At 44.2% G+C, this 15,275-nt stretch overlaps 1 protein-coding gene across 1 annotated transcript in view; it reads left to right on the top strand.

Annotated features, from left to right (window-relative positions):
• Positions 1-15,275, top strand: part of fjx1 (four-jointed box kinase 1) — a 440,027-nt gene that overhangs the window by 325,233 nt on the left and 99,519 nt on the right. The window lies entirely within an intron of this gene.

Below are 15,275 nucleotides of genomic sequence, written 5' to 3'. Positions count from 1 at the left end.
ACGATACAGGATAAATTGGAAACAATAAAATGAGGGAAATGGGGGCCTCCAAAGGACTGCAGGAAGGACAAAGGGACAGGCCCACGAGAGGTCCCATAGCTACATCCTTGGCGGAGAAGTGAGTGAAGGTATTGGTTTATTATTGTCACTTGTACCGAGGTACAGTGAAAAACTTGTCTTACAAATCAATCGTACAGGTCAATTCATTACACAGTGCAGTTACATTGAGTTAGTACAGAGTGCATTGATGTAGTACAGGTAAAAACAATAACAGTACAGAGTAAAGTGTCAGAGCTACAGAGAAAGTGCAGTGCAATAAGATGCGAGGTCACAACAGGGTAGATCGAGTTGTTCAGTGTAACAACAATTTCAGCAGGGCGAGGGAAAGGGGTGGTGGAAGGCATAGGTTGTTCAGGTCACCCCACAAATATTGTCTGCATGGGCAGAAAAGCAATGGGCGACCACCAGGTGGGGCAGTAGGTGCAAGCAGGTCAGACTCGGGTTTATTATCACTGATACATGTCCTGAAATTTGTTGTTTTGTGGCAGCAGTGCAGTAACCCGCACACACTATTTTCCTGCACCCTCCTTCTGTGTGCAAACCTTTCAAGGTCACTCTGGAGGGTAAGAACATCCATAAACTCTTTTCCAAACATAAACTTCCTTCTGCAAAATTTTACTTAAGAGAACGGTTGGGATAAAATCGAGGGGCAAATGGTAGGTATCTGTGAATTATGGATGGGAAGACAACATAGGGGAAAGATGAGATGTTGTGGTCTTTATCTCTGGTATCGAGGGAACGGTGCCTGTGCTTCTCTCTCTGAGGTTATCTCCTTAGCTCCCTCTGTCCTGCTTGGCCCAGGACCTGTACCAGGACTCTGCTCACCAAGAGAGACTCAAAGTGACAAAGTGGCGACTAACAAAAATGGAGGAGTGAGGTGGGAAGTGAAGACCAGAAAATGTTACAGGAGGGGACCTTATTGCTGGCCCCACCCGTGATGGTTTTACAGCACAAGTTCTGTTTGCAAAGGTTCAAACCTTCTTCAGACCATAGACTCCATTGTAAAAACAGAAAGTGTTGGAAATACTCAGCAGGTCAGGCCACATCTGTGAGAAGAGGAACAGAGTTAATGCTTCAGAAACTTGTTAAGTTTCAGGGAGCGGGGGAGGGGAGGATGTCTCTGATTGGGATGACCATCAGGATAAATTGTAAACAAGTTTAACTGGTCCATGACTGAATGGGAGCAGAGACATCACCCCTTCCCCACACTTCCTGCAGGTTAACAAGCTTCTTTTGTCTCCTTCCCAGTCCCAAACTGCTAAGTATTTCCAGTGTTTTCTGTTGTCATTTTAGATTTCCAACATCTGCAGGGTTTTTTTTGAGTTTCACACACCTAGCAGGTCTTCTCAGTCTCTGGGGAAGAATTAACCCCAGTAAAATGTGTTCTGCAGAAGACTGAACACAGGTTTTACAGATAAGTTGAGCTAGACACATCAAACAGCAGCTCCACCCAAACACCGATCCTGATTTTCTATAATGTGTTAAACATTAAGTGCAAAGCTCTCATTTCCTTCTGGTGTTACATCTTGTACCACTTTCACACTTATTTGCTAGCTTTCTTTATAAGTGTGATGCACTGTGTTCACTTTTCACATTGAGATAAAAACATAGCAATAGAGATAAAGGGACATAGTGCATCCTTGTATGGATAGCACTAAATGTGAATGATAATGGCAGTACTCCACTTCTGAAATTTGGTTCCAGTGACTCCAATGGAGTTGAGTATTGGAAATAGAGTACAAGGCATTTTAAAGTGATGTATGTCTGGCATGAACTATTAGCACACTGTACAAGACAGACTGTGTTATGGATGCAAATAATCTGAAAGTTCTGTTTGTTTTTTTAACTGCACTTATGCAAATTCCATTCTCCAGTGCTCCTGATTAAATAGCTACAAACTTTTCACCAGAGTTTTTGTTTATTTAACCACCCTTTGGCATTATGATCCAGAGAGAGAGAGAGAGGGAGTTCCATCTTAGGGTAACAGGTTGTATGGAGGAAGTTCTGCATTAACTGACACGAGACGGAATGCCTGAAAGCTCTGCCTCAGCTGCTGGGGTTCTGCTCCTTCCTCCACCACCAGTCACAAACCCGCCCCCACTTAGTGCTTGGATTCCGCCTTCTTGGGTAGTCTGTTGAGATTCAGGATGACTTGCCTCCCCTCCAGTTCTGTGGTGACTACAGAGGCCGATGTGGGAACCACAGACGCATCCACACAGGGGGCAGGAGGTATCTGACAGGGAGGGCATGTGGGTAGTGCGAAAGAAGGTGCACACCTTCTGCCGTTTATTCAGGACCTCTGTGTGCTCCCTGTGCACTAGCTCGAATGTCATCCTGATGCTCCTCCTTCATTTTGAGCGGTAATGGGCCAGAGGTTCTCGGGATCCTCTGAGGACAAAGCAGTTTCACAGGGAGGTTTTGCGGCTTTATTGCCTTATCCTGTGGCCACCTGGTAACTCCTTTCCGTGGTGGAGCTCAGTAAACAGAATCTGTTTCAGATGTCAGGCACGTGAACCATGTGGCCTGCCCAGCGAAGCCAACTGAATGTAACCGGAGTCTCGGTGCTAAAGGTGTTGGCCTTGGTGTGACTGCCCTTGACTGCATCCCACGGCAGCCTTTTTTCATCCAACCTGGTAGCCACTCCCAACCGAGAGTTGAATGACTACTGTCTGCTACCGTCAGGCAGGAGGTACAGAGAAGCCTGAAGTCCCACACCACCAGGTTCAGGAAAAGCAACCATCAATTCTTGAACCGACCTGCACAACCCTAACCCTACCTCAGCAATGGAACACTACAGACCACGTCTTGCACTACCGTGGACTTGTGTTTTCTTTATACTGATGTCTTGTTTTGCACAGTCTTTTTTCTTTACTGTATTGTATAGCTTATGTATAATTTATGTTCTTCTTGCCAGTGATGCTGCTGCAAGCAAGCTTTACATTGTACTTGTACAATGATAATTGTAACTTCCTGCCTGTTCACCGATTCACCCCACTGCCATTCCCTTTGATGCCTGTATAGGAGTGGATCAGGAACCAAGTCACACATTTGTTCTACTCAACACCATTCACACAGAAGAAGCCACAACAGAGGACGCAGCACCAAAGAAGTCTATGCCAAACATCAAGCGCCACTTACACTAATCCTACACTAACCCTGTTTTATTCTCCCGACATGCCCAGAGTCACCGAATATATTCAGCAACAAAAACTACACGTAGAAAAAAGGAATCAAGATGAAATGGTGTGGGCATAACTTCACATAGGTGTCAGGATCAGGTGAACCAAGGAATTTTTAAACTCACTTGTTGATGCTGGTTTTCTCAGAATCACTGTCAAGAGAACACATTTACCAGTTACTTTTAAATAAGCTAATCTGCTGGAATGATTTCTACACAGAAGTTTACTTTCAACACTGCCAGAGACCAAGAGGAAACCTTCAGAAATAGCAAGGTTATTATTATCAGTGCTGTCATATGAGCTACATAATGCCCATAATTGGGCCAAACAACAGATAATATGCCTGCTTTGTCACCACAGAGGAAGCCTTTGCATTCCAAAACATTGCACTTCAACAATGCACCATGAGAGCGATCAGGCAGACACTGCGATTCGGATCTTGTGGGATCAGACAGAGTCTGTGGTAAAGAACACCAAGAGACTGAGATTGGAATCATGTACATATTGTAATAGGCATCTAGCACTCGTTGTGATGGCAATTAGGTAGACACCAAAAAGAATCAGTCTTAAAAAATATGACAGGGATCAAATAGGCACAGTAACAGAGGTCAGATGGACAAAGTAATTGGGATAAGATGGACATTTTGATGGGATCATAAAGACGTTTGAACAGAGGTCAGATAGACACTGTCAAGGGGATCTGATAGTCATAGGAAGAAGGATCAGATGCAGGAAAAAGATGAGATAAAGGAACAAGGATCAATAGGTACTGTGATGGCATTTGAAAGGCAAACTACCAAGGATCACATAGATACTGGGACAAGAATCAGATAGACACTATGACAGGGATCAGATAGATACTGTGATAGATTAGATATAAGGTTATAAGGAAACTGACAGGCATTGTGAGAGGGATGAGATAGCAATTAACTGGTATCAGATCAAGAAGGTTACAGATTAGATCAATATTAGTAATCAACATAGGAGTAAGCTGGATACTGAAATAGGAATCTGACGGTGACACAGGAACCAGGTGGACTCAGGAACAAGGATCAGATGGGCACTGAAAAAGGGACCATTGGACATTGTCATAGGGATTAGATAGGCATTGTGATGAAGACCAGATAACAAGGAACAGATGAACACTGAGATTTGCATCAGAGACACTCACATAGGGATCTGACGGACAATCTGATAGAGATCAGATAACCACAGTGATAAGAATCAGAGTGCATGATAGGGATTGGATAGACTCTGTGATAGGGATCGTGCAAATATAGAGATAAGGATCAGGAAGACACTGTGGTAAGTTTTGCACAGACATAGGAATCAGGTAGAGACAGTGATCAGGATCAAGTAGATATTGTGACAAGGATTGCATAGGTTGTAATAATGTTAGTGATGTAATGGAACTTGTGATAGTCATCAGTTAGACTGATGGAGGTCACTCAAGCACTGTAGTAAGGAACAGATAGGCTCTGAGAGGGATCAGATAGACACAGTGACAAAGTGCAGATGTACATTGACCGAGGGTTCAGATGGACACTATTATAGGTATCAGAGACGTTAAAAATCCTGTGACAGGGATTGGGTTGACATGGGAACAGGAAGCAAATAGGCACACATCAGAACTGGTTAGACGCAGTGACAGGCAACAGAAAGACACTGGGATATATATCATCATGTCTCTGTACAGACCCTGTCTCTGTACAGATCCAGAATCAGGTTTATTATCATTGACATATGTCGTGAAATTTGTTGTTTTGCGGCAGCAGTACAGTGCAAGATGTACAAGTTACGGTAAGTTACAAAACTGAATAAATAGTGCAAAAGAGGAATAATGAGGCAGTGTTCATGGAATCATGGACCGTTCAGAAATCTGATGGTGGAGGGGAAGAAGCTCTTCGTGAAACGTTGAGTGTGGGTCTTCAGGCTCCTATCAGATTTCTATCAGAGACACCAGGATAAGGATAAGATAGAAAGTGTGATAGGAATCAGGTCAAAGGTTAGATAAACATGATTTGATAGTAATATAGACAAACACAATGATAGGAAACAGATTTGATAGGTACTCCCATAGGGATCACATGGTCATAATGATATGGATCAGATAGACTGTGAGGTGCAGATCAGATGGACACTGTGGTGTGGATCACATGGACGTCGCTTGCAGTTAGTATCTCGGGATAGGGATCAGATAAACACTAACGTTAGATCAAAGGGACACTGACAAGGATCAGGTAGACTGACGAACATCAGATAGATACCCTGACAGGGATCAATTAGACACTCAAGCAGATAGACAACTGACAATTATCAGTTTGATACTAATAGGGATCAGACACAAGGGGAATGTGCATAATGACTGCATTTCAGTAATCCTTATAATCCAAATTTGTATCCCTCCATGGCATCTGGGGAATTTAATTCATTATTTTTTAAAAACATTTATAAGTACAAGAGCAGTTGTTGCTGGCAAAGTCAGTATACATTCTGCATCTTAATTGTCTGAACTGGGCAGGTAACTAAGAGTTAGACGGGAAAATGTCAAATTTTCTCAAAGAGCAACTGTAAACCACCTTGAGTATTACAATGGGCATGGGCACTAACATGATGTGTTTATTCCAGGATTTTTTCACTGCAGTGCTCAGAGTGCAACAGTCTCAGAGTGAGGCTTTGTTGAGTGGGAGGCTTCAGTGAGGAGGGTCTGCGGTAACTTCTCAACACTGGCCTTTGGCTGGACAATGTTACATCGATGCCTGTGAGGTAGGTGGTTGGTGATCATTTTCACTTTAACAGCTCTAATACAAGGTAGGAACTGAGATGGGATTATACTTAAGCGACCGTTCATAAATAAAAGTCTGGCAGGAGAGCTCAAACCCACGCATCGTAGGGCTTGCGGATGTGGGAATTCTGAGATGCTCCTTGCGGTCTGAGTAACCGCATCTGTGAGAGGTGCTTCTGGTCTGGCTAGTGTGCATTTTGGAGCTTGACTACTGGCTGGCGGCACCTGCAATGCCAAGAGTTAGGATGATAGCCCATTTTTAAAGATTGTCACCCCGCAGCTTAAGGAAAGGAGCTGGGAAAGGGAATGGGTGACCATCGGGAAGGAGAATAAAGGAAGTCAAGTGGCCGGGGAAACCTTGGAGAGCGTCTCACTCCAAAACCATTTCTCCGTGTTGGAAAATGGTGGGGATGAATGTATCTCTTTGAAATCTAGCTAGAACAAAGGTCACACCGCTGTGGACAGTGAGGGGCAGGAGCAAGAGCCCAAGGGCGGTAGTGGTAAGAGAGTCAATAAGGAGTGGAATAGACAGGCATTCGTGAATCCGGGATGGTGTATTGCCTCCCTGGTACTAGGGTCAAGGATATCACAGAACGGTTGTTGGGTATGCTAAACGGGAAAGATAAATAACCAAAGGTCATGGTTCACATTGCTACTAATGACATAGGTAAAAGAGGGATGATGTCCTGCAACGGGAGCTACATACAGATAAAAGAGCAGGACCTTTAAGGCTGTAATCTCTGGATTACTTCCGATGCTACACGTTAGTGTGTATAGGAAAAGACAGAGAGGTCAGATGGTGTGGGGGGAGGGCTTTCAGTTTCTGGAGCACTGGAACCATTCCTGGGGAAGGTAGGGCATGTACCGACTGGATGGGTTGCACCTAAATTGAAGTGGGTCCAACATCATTACAGGGAGGTTTGCTAGTGATGTAGGAAGGGTTTAAACTACTTTGGCAGGGAAATGGATCTCAGAGTGAATGGAGATTTGTCGGGGAGGTGCAGGCAAACATTGAAGGAAAACCGAGTCAGTCCACTATTCAGAGCAGACATGGGCAGGATAAGGCACATGGGAGGAATGCGAGGCTAAATTAGACACAATTTTAATCCAAAGTGACCATTCCCTTCCATCTCCACCAATACCCAACACCCTACCCATGGTACCTTCCCATAGAAATCACATCTGGCATTTTAACTCTTCCCTTCCTGGACTCAAAATGTTTTTTTTCCCAGTTGAAGCAGTGATTCACTTGGAGTTCTTCCAAGGTCGTGTACTGAATTCCGTGCTCGTGATGTGGTGGTCTCTACAATGGAGGAATTAAACGTAGATAGGGCTACTGCTTTGTAGAACCTCTCTGTTCACTCCACAATTGTGGCCTCGAGCTTCCAATTGCCAGTGACTTTAATTGTCCACTTCCTCTATCTTCAGCAACCTATAATTTTCTAGTAAAGCTCTATGTTAACTTGAGGAACAGCACCTCATCTTCCCATGGTCACAATGCAGCCTTCCAGAATCAACATAGTTTCAAAAATTCAGATTTTTCCTTCTCCTTCTGCACCACTGTGCTGCCTTTCTGTTCACAGAGTGCAGATGAAGAACAGGATCTGTTTACAGAGAATGGAGAGAGAATTCCTTTAGATTGTGCAGGCAGAGAAAACAGGATCTGTTTACTGCAAGGAAATAGAACAGGATGTGTTTAATGCATAAAAATAAGTCAGGATCTGTTTACTGTCTTGAAACAGAGCAGGATTTGTTAACTGCATGCAGCAAAGGAACAGCCTAAAAATCCCTTTCCGACTTTTTACTTCTGCTAACACTGTTTTAATCAGTGCCAGAAAGATTGCAGTCTTGTAATGCAGTATTGCAAACTGTTGCAGTGTTTCCTTGTTTAATTACAGGCTGTGTCAGTTTCACTGTGCACAATTGCATTGATCTGTTGAAGATCAAAACTGCCAACACTTAGCCTCCAGCTGTGACCTCAGGAGCCAGCCCTTTAAGACAACACGCACAATATAAGCAGCACTCTTCCAGCCCCTGGATGGTGTTGCTTTGTCAGAATCACCACTGCAATAATGGCAAAGGCAAGGGAAGTGGTCAGGAGGGACTTGAAGAGACTGGTGGAGAACCTTACACGTAGGAGAACTGCTCTCTTTGAGAATGTGCCCTGGGGATCCTCCTCGCTACAGCCAAGTGCTCATGGCAGGTTGCCAGAGAAGTCTCTATAAGGAGTAATACCTACCTGGGTGCATTTTCTAAATGCTTGCACTTCAGGTACCCTGTTAGCAAAAAAAACTCGTGCTAGTCATAGCTTCTCTTGTGGGGAGCTGGAAAAGTAGATAAAGTTTTGTTTCCCTGAATATTTTCTCTCTCCCTGGTCAATATGAATATATTCTCTGAATATTCCCTGAATTGAGCTTGGGTGGATTCCCTAATGCACCAGTGAACACCAGAATGTGACATGTGGTACAGATCAATGGAAACTGAGAGTGATTGTGACCTTCACTTTGATTGTGAGAGCAGTCTAGGCATGTGTGTGAGTTTATATTTTATATTTACAAGCAGATAGTGGGGAACGCTGCAACTTCATGAATGTATGCTGCAATAATAGATGAGGGGTGGCATGTGTGGGGTATGTTGAGTGTATTCCCAGAGGGTCAGAGGGACCTGGACAGTGCCTGCAGGGGCCTAAGTGTCATAAGGTCATCCAGCATAGAAACAGGCCCATCGGCCCAACCTGTCCATAACAACATAGAACACTACAGCACAGTAGAAACATAGAAAAACCACAGCAGAATTCAGGCCCTTCGGCCCACAAAGCTGTGCCGAACATGTCCCTACCCCAGGAATTACTAGGCTTACCCATAGCCCTCTATTTTTCTCAGCTCCATGTACCTATCCAACAGTCTCTTAAATGACCCTATCGTATCCGCCTCCACCACCGTTGCCGGCAGCCCATTCCACGCACTCACCACTCTCTGAGTAAAAAACTTACCCCTGACATCTCCTCTATATCTACTTCCCAGCACCTTAAACCTATGTCCTTTTGTGGCCACCATTTCAGCCCTGAGGAGAAGCCTCTGACTATCTACCCAATCAGTACCTCTCATCATCTTATATACCTCTATCAGGTCCCCCCTCATCCTCCGTCACTCCAAGGAGAAAAGTCCGAGTTCCCTCAACCTGTTTTCATAAGGCATGCTCCGCATTCCAGGCAACATCCTTGTAAATCTCCTCTGCACCCTTTCTATGGCTTCCACATCCTTCGTACAGGACCTTCGGCCCACAAGGTTGTGCCAACATTTTATCCTGCTCTAAGAGATCTATCTCACACTTCCCTCTCACATAGCCCTCCATTTCTCTATCATTCATGTGTCTACCTAAGAGTCCCTAATGTATCTGCCCCCACAACCATCCACACTGATCCCATTTACCAGCACCTGGCCACATTTAATGGCCTCTGCCTGCTCTTGTGGGCCACAGGAAAAGTAGATGAAGTCTCCTCTCCTTGCGGACGGTGTTTGGGCCATGTCCCTAATGTAGTGGTGAGCAGCAAACCATGAGATGTGGCAAAGATCCACAGCAGCCTGATATGGTCCTGGGGCTGGGAAGCTGAGAGTAGCCAGGACTTTGATCTGCAGTGCAGACCACACACACGTGCAAAAGGAGAAACAGGGATCAAAAGAACTGGTTGTTCTGTGTGTAAATAGGAACAGTCACTTTTTTTCAGACCAGCGAGGTTAAAAACCATGCTGGAAATTGAATTTGGATGTCTCACTATTGTTAGCATAATTTAGGGAAACTTTATGTCAGGAAAATAGTGCTAGCACAAATGAAAATTCTGCAGAGAAGACACAAATTCTAAATAGGTCAAGTTCCCAATAGGTGCCGGGACCTCTTAGGAATAGGCACAATGTTACACTACTCCAGGACAAGCCAATTTTCAATATTCAAAATTACAGCAGTGTTTTTGTCGTCATTTTTAAACCGATCTGTTAACTGGGAGTAGGGAGAGAACAAAGTCTAACAGACCTGGTCACGGTTTGTTCCTGGTTGTCAGTACCAGAGTGTGACATCACAGAACAGCAGGGAGGTAGTTGATGGGTATTCTTTCCCGCTCTATTCAGATTGGCCAAAAGCTTTTAAATCAGGGGACATTAGTATAGCTATAGAGTACATGTTGAAAACAATTAAATCCAATCCAAACTAACTAATTTAATTCATTCTAACTAATTAAATAGAACAGAGATGGCTAGTCTGGCAATGTGTTGTAGTTGCAGCACTTGGGGACTGATAGACCCCATTTGTGGTTTACAGTGATCACATCTGCAGCAAGTATTAGCTGCTCAAAGAACATCAGCCCAGAGGTGATAAGGCAGAGTCTGACCTTCGGACACTGCCACACAGCAGGGAGAGGGAAAGTTACCAGGAGGCAGTTACACACCTTAATTTCTTCAGATTTGATCAATGGTCAGGAACAGGATGGTGTGACTGCAAAGGAGGCAGGTAGAGGGATTCAGAGGGTAGTTCTGGAGGAACCTCAGCCCTCACCCTTGTCTAATAGGTACAAGGTTCTTTCTCACTGTTTGGATGAGGGTGAGGACTACAGGAAAGATGGGCAAACAGGTCCTAAACAGCTATTCAAATGGGGGGAGAAAAGAGAAATGTAATGATCATAGCGGATAGTGTATTTAGGGGAACAGACACTGCGCTCTGCAGCAAAGACAGAGAGTCCTGAAGGATGTATTGCCTGCCCAGTACTAGGGTTAAGGACATTTCTTCCAGGCTGGAGAAGGACTTGGAGTGGGAGGGGGAGGATCTAGTTGCCATGGTCTGGTAAACACTAACGGCATAGGTAGGAGTAGGGAAGGAGGTTTGGCTGAGGGATTGTGAGCTGCAGGGCAAATCTGAAAAGCAGAACCACAAAGGTGATAATCTCCCTGAGCCACAAGTAAATTAGCAGAGGCTAAACAAGATTAGAGCAGTAAATGGTGGCTCAAAGGTTGGTGTGAGGAAAAACAGGTTTCAGTCCGTGGGGCACTGGCACCAGTATTGGGGGAGGAGGGAGCTGCTCCATTGGAATGGACTGCATCTGAATCAGTGTCCTGGCAAATCACATAAATAGGGTTATGGAAAGGGCTTCAAAATTGATAGAGGGACGGGTGGGGGGGTGGGTGTTGGGTGAGTGTTTAGTGATGGGAAGTTTAATTAATTATAAAATGAGAGCAGTGGCAGAGGATTGAGAAGGGGAGATTGAAAATCAAAGTGTGACAGGGAGGAACAGAAAATATAAATGATGTGGCAGAAAGCGAATCCAGCCTAGGTAAAAATTATATAAAAAAACAAAGCTTAAGGCTCTTTTTCTGAATTCACGTAGGATTCATAACAAGATAAGATGAGTTGATAGCACAAATGGAAATAAATGAGTATAAGCGAGACGTAGTTGGAGGCAGGGTGACCAGGACTGCAAACTCAATATTCTAGGTTATTCAAAATTCCAGAAGAATATGCAAAAAGGGAAAGGAGATGAGGTTGTTTTGTTAATTGAGGAAGATTATCAGCACAGTGCCAAGTAGTTATTACAGAGGCACAGAGGATAGTGATGTGGCATGGGTTTGGTTAGAAATAATAGGAATAAAGGGAAAGTAGACAAGGGTAGGAGTGATTTTTAGGTGAGAGAGATGATACCTCTCGATAGGACATGGTATAATTGGGGGAATATCAAAGGTGCATAAGAAGGAAACTGCAATTATCATGGGTGATTTTAATCTGCATATCGATTGGACTAATCAAACTGGTAAGGGTACCAGGAAGAGGAATTTGTGGAATACGTCAGAGATTGTTTCTTAGAGCAGTATGTTACAGAATCTACTCAGGAACAGGCCATCTTAGATTTTGTCGTGCAAAATAAGATAGGATTAATGAGAGATCTTGTAGTTTAGGAAGTAGTGACCACAAAATGGTAGAATTCCAGATGCAGTTTGAAGCAAACAGCCCGATCCAAACCAGTGTTAAGGTAGAGTTGTCTGGAGTGGGTAAGTAGGCTGAGGGATGGATCAGTGGATGAGCAGTGACAGATATTTGAACAGTTAATTCACAACGCTCAGCAGAAGTTTATCTCAATGCGAACGAGGGATTCCATGAGAAATGTGGACTATACATCGTTAACAGACAAGGTCAAGGACAAAATTATATCAAAAACTGGAGCTCACAAAGTGGCAAGGGCTAGTGGTAGGCCAGAGGACTGGGAATGTTTTAGAATTAAAAAGCAAATGAAGAGGAAGAAAATTGATTATGAGAGAAAACAGGTGAGCAATATCAAGACAAACAGCAAGAGCTCCTATGGGAAGAGGGCAGTGAGGGTAAGTGATCCTTGGAGGGTGAGGCTGGCAAATTAATAACAGGAAAAATGGAGATGGCAGATAAGCCAAGTGTTCACAGTGGGAGACACTGAAAATATCGTAAAGATAACAGATGAGCTAGTTTTAAATAACATGTGATAGGAATTGTTATCTTATAACAACTCCTAACACATGGGACAAGGCATTGGAAAATATAATAGGACCAAAGGCAGCTAAGTCTCCAGGACTCGATGGCCTGAGCCCAAGGGTTTTGAGGGAAACAGTTACAGATAGTGGGACCATTGGTTGTCGCTTTTCAAGACTCACCAAGTTCCATGAGGATACTAACAAATTGGAAGACCGTAAACATTATTCAAGAAGGGAGAGAGACAGACAGCAGGAAATTATAGGCTAGCTTAATGTCTGTCGTTGGCAAGATGCTGGAATCTACAATTAAGGAAGAAATAGTCATTTGGAGAAGATTAATGTAGTCAAACCAAGTCAACTTGGTTTTATGAACGGGAGATCAAATTTCCCGGAGTTCTTGAAAGACGTAACAAGCAGAGTCACTAGAGGGGAACCTGTAGATGGGACAAGGCATACAGTGTTTGGATTTTCAGAAAGCATTTGATGAGGCACCACATTAAAGACTGGTACACACGGTAAGAGCCTATGGTACTGGGGAAGTGTATTAACATGGATTAGAGTCATAGAGTAATACAGGACGGAAACAGGCCCTTCAGCCCAACTCGTCCATGCTGACCAAATTGCCCATCTGAGCTAGTCCCATTTACCTGTGTTTGACCTATATCCCTCTAAATTGAAGTCAAATTACCACATATAAGACAGTTGGTATAGACGGGTCTTTTTCAGGTTGGAAGGATATAACTAGTGAAGTTCCCCAAGGGTTAGATCTTGGACCTCGCCTGTTTACTATCTATATTAATGACTTGGAGGAGGAGCCAAAGTTTAAGGTATCCAAGTTTACCAATGACATCAAAGAAGGCTGGATATAGGCATGTTATGATGAGCTTATTTGGACCCTGCAACTGAATGTAGAGGGGTTGAGTGAGTGGGTGAAAACTTGACAAATATGTTTAATGTGGGGAAGTGTAACATCACACACTTCGCTAAAAGGAACAAAAAGGGTGGACTATTTATGTAAATGGAGTGAGAATGCAAATGAGTGACCTCGGTGTTATTGTGCATGAATTACAGAAAGTTAGCAGGCAAGTGCAGCAAGTAATCAAATGGCATATGGAAGGCAAACAGCGCATTGGCCTTCATTGCAAGGGAGTTGGAGTTTAAAAACAGGGTGTTGGTAAAGCCACACCTGGAATACCATGTACAGTTTCGATCCCCTTATTACTGGCATCAGAGGCAGTTGAAAAGAAATTCACTGGGCTAATTCCTGGGGTGAGAGGTTTGTCCTACCATGAGCAGCTAAAAAACGTTGGATCTTTAGAGGTAGGAGAATGAGGGTAAATTTTGGTAAGTTGGTAAATTGGTTCATTATTATCACATATACCGAGGTACAGTAAAAACTTTATTTTGCATGCCATCCATACAGATCATTTCATTACAATAGTGCAAGGGAAACAATAATCAGAATATAGTGTTACAGATACAGAGAAAGTTCAGTGCAGGCAGACAATAAGGTGCAAGGCCACGACGAGGTAGATTGTGAGGTCAAGAGTCCATCTTATCGTAATAGGGGACCATTCAATAGTCTTATAACAGTGGAATAGAAGTTGTCCTTGAGCCTGGTGGTATGTGCTTTCAGGCTTTTGTATCTTCTTCACGATGGGAGGAGGGAGAAGAGAGAATGTCCAGGGTGGGTGGGGTCTTTGATTATGCTGGCTGCTTTACCGAGGCAGCGAGAAGTGTAGACAGAGTTCATGGAGGGGAGGCTGGTTTCCATGATGTGCTGAGCTGTGTCCACAACTCTCTGCAGTTTCTTGTGGTCCTGGGCAGAGCAGTTGCCATACCCAGCAGTGATGCGTCCAGATAGGATACTTCCTGTGGTGCATCGATGGAAATTGGTGAGGGTCAAAGAGGACATGCCAAATTTCTTTAGCCTCCAGAGGAAGGAAGTAGAGGTGCCGGTGAGCTTTCTTGGTCGTGACGTCTACGTGGCTGGACCAGGACAGACTATTGGTGATGTTCACTCCTAGGAACTTGAAGCTCTCAACCCTCTTGACCTCAGCACCATTGATGTAAACAGGAGCGTGTGGACTGCCTCCCTTCCTGTAGTCAATGACCAGCTGTTTAGTGAGGGATGATCTTATTGAAATATACAGAATATGTTACCACTAGTGGGAGAGTCTCAAATGAGGGGGCATAGACCTCAATGGTGAGGTCATTTAGAACAGAGGTGTGTAGGGATTTCTTCTCACAGAGGGTAGTGAATCTCTGCTATCCTGTACCCAGAGGTTTGTGGAAACTACATCATTGGAGCTTTTTAGTGAAGAAGTAAAGAAATATTTGAAAGATCAGGGAATTGAGGGCTATGTCAAACTGGCACAGAGGAGTTAAGGCCTGGGGCAGATCAATCCTGTTCATATTGAAAGGGCCAGGCTGGGGAGTCAGGTGGCCTACTCCTGCTCCTATTCTCTTGTGCCCTTGTGTGCATAGAGGCCGAACAAAGTACCGAGGCAGGCACGGTAGCGTAGCGGTTAGCATAACGCTATTACAGCACCAGAGACCCAGGTTCAATTCTGGCCGCTCTCCGTCAGGAGTTTGTACGTTCTCCCCGTGTCTGCGTGGGTTTCCTCCGGGTGCTCCGGTTTCCTCCCACATTCCAAAGACGTACGGGTTAGGAAGTTGTGGGCATGCTATGTTGGCGCCGGAAACATAGTGACACTTGCGGGCTGCCCCCAGAACACTCTACGCAAAAAGATGCTTTTAACTGTG

The sequence above is a fragment of the Pristis pectinata genome, chromosome 14 (assembly GCF_009764475.1).
Source record: "Pristis pectinata isolate sPriPec2 chromosome 14, sPriPec2.1.pri, whole genome shotgun sequence".
Taxonomy (NCBI): Eukaryota; Metazoa; Chordata; class Chondrichthyes; order Rhinopristiformes; family Pristidae; genus Pristis; species Pristis pectinata.
This window is presented reverse-complemented; position numbering and strand designations above follow the sequence as displayed.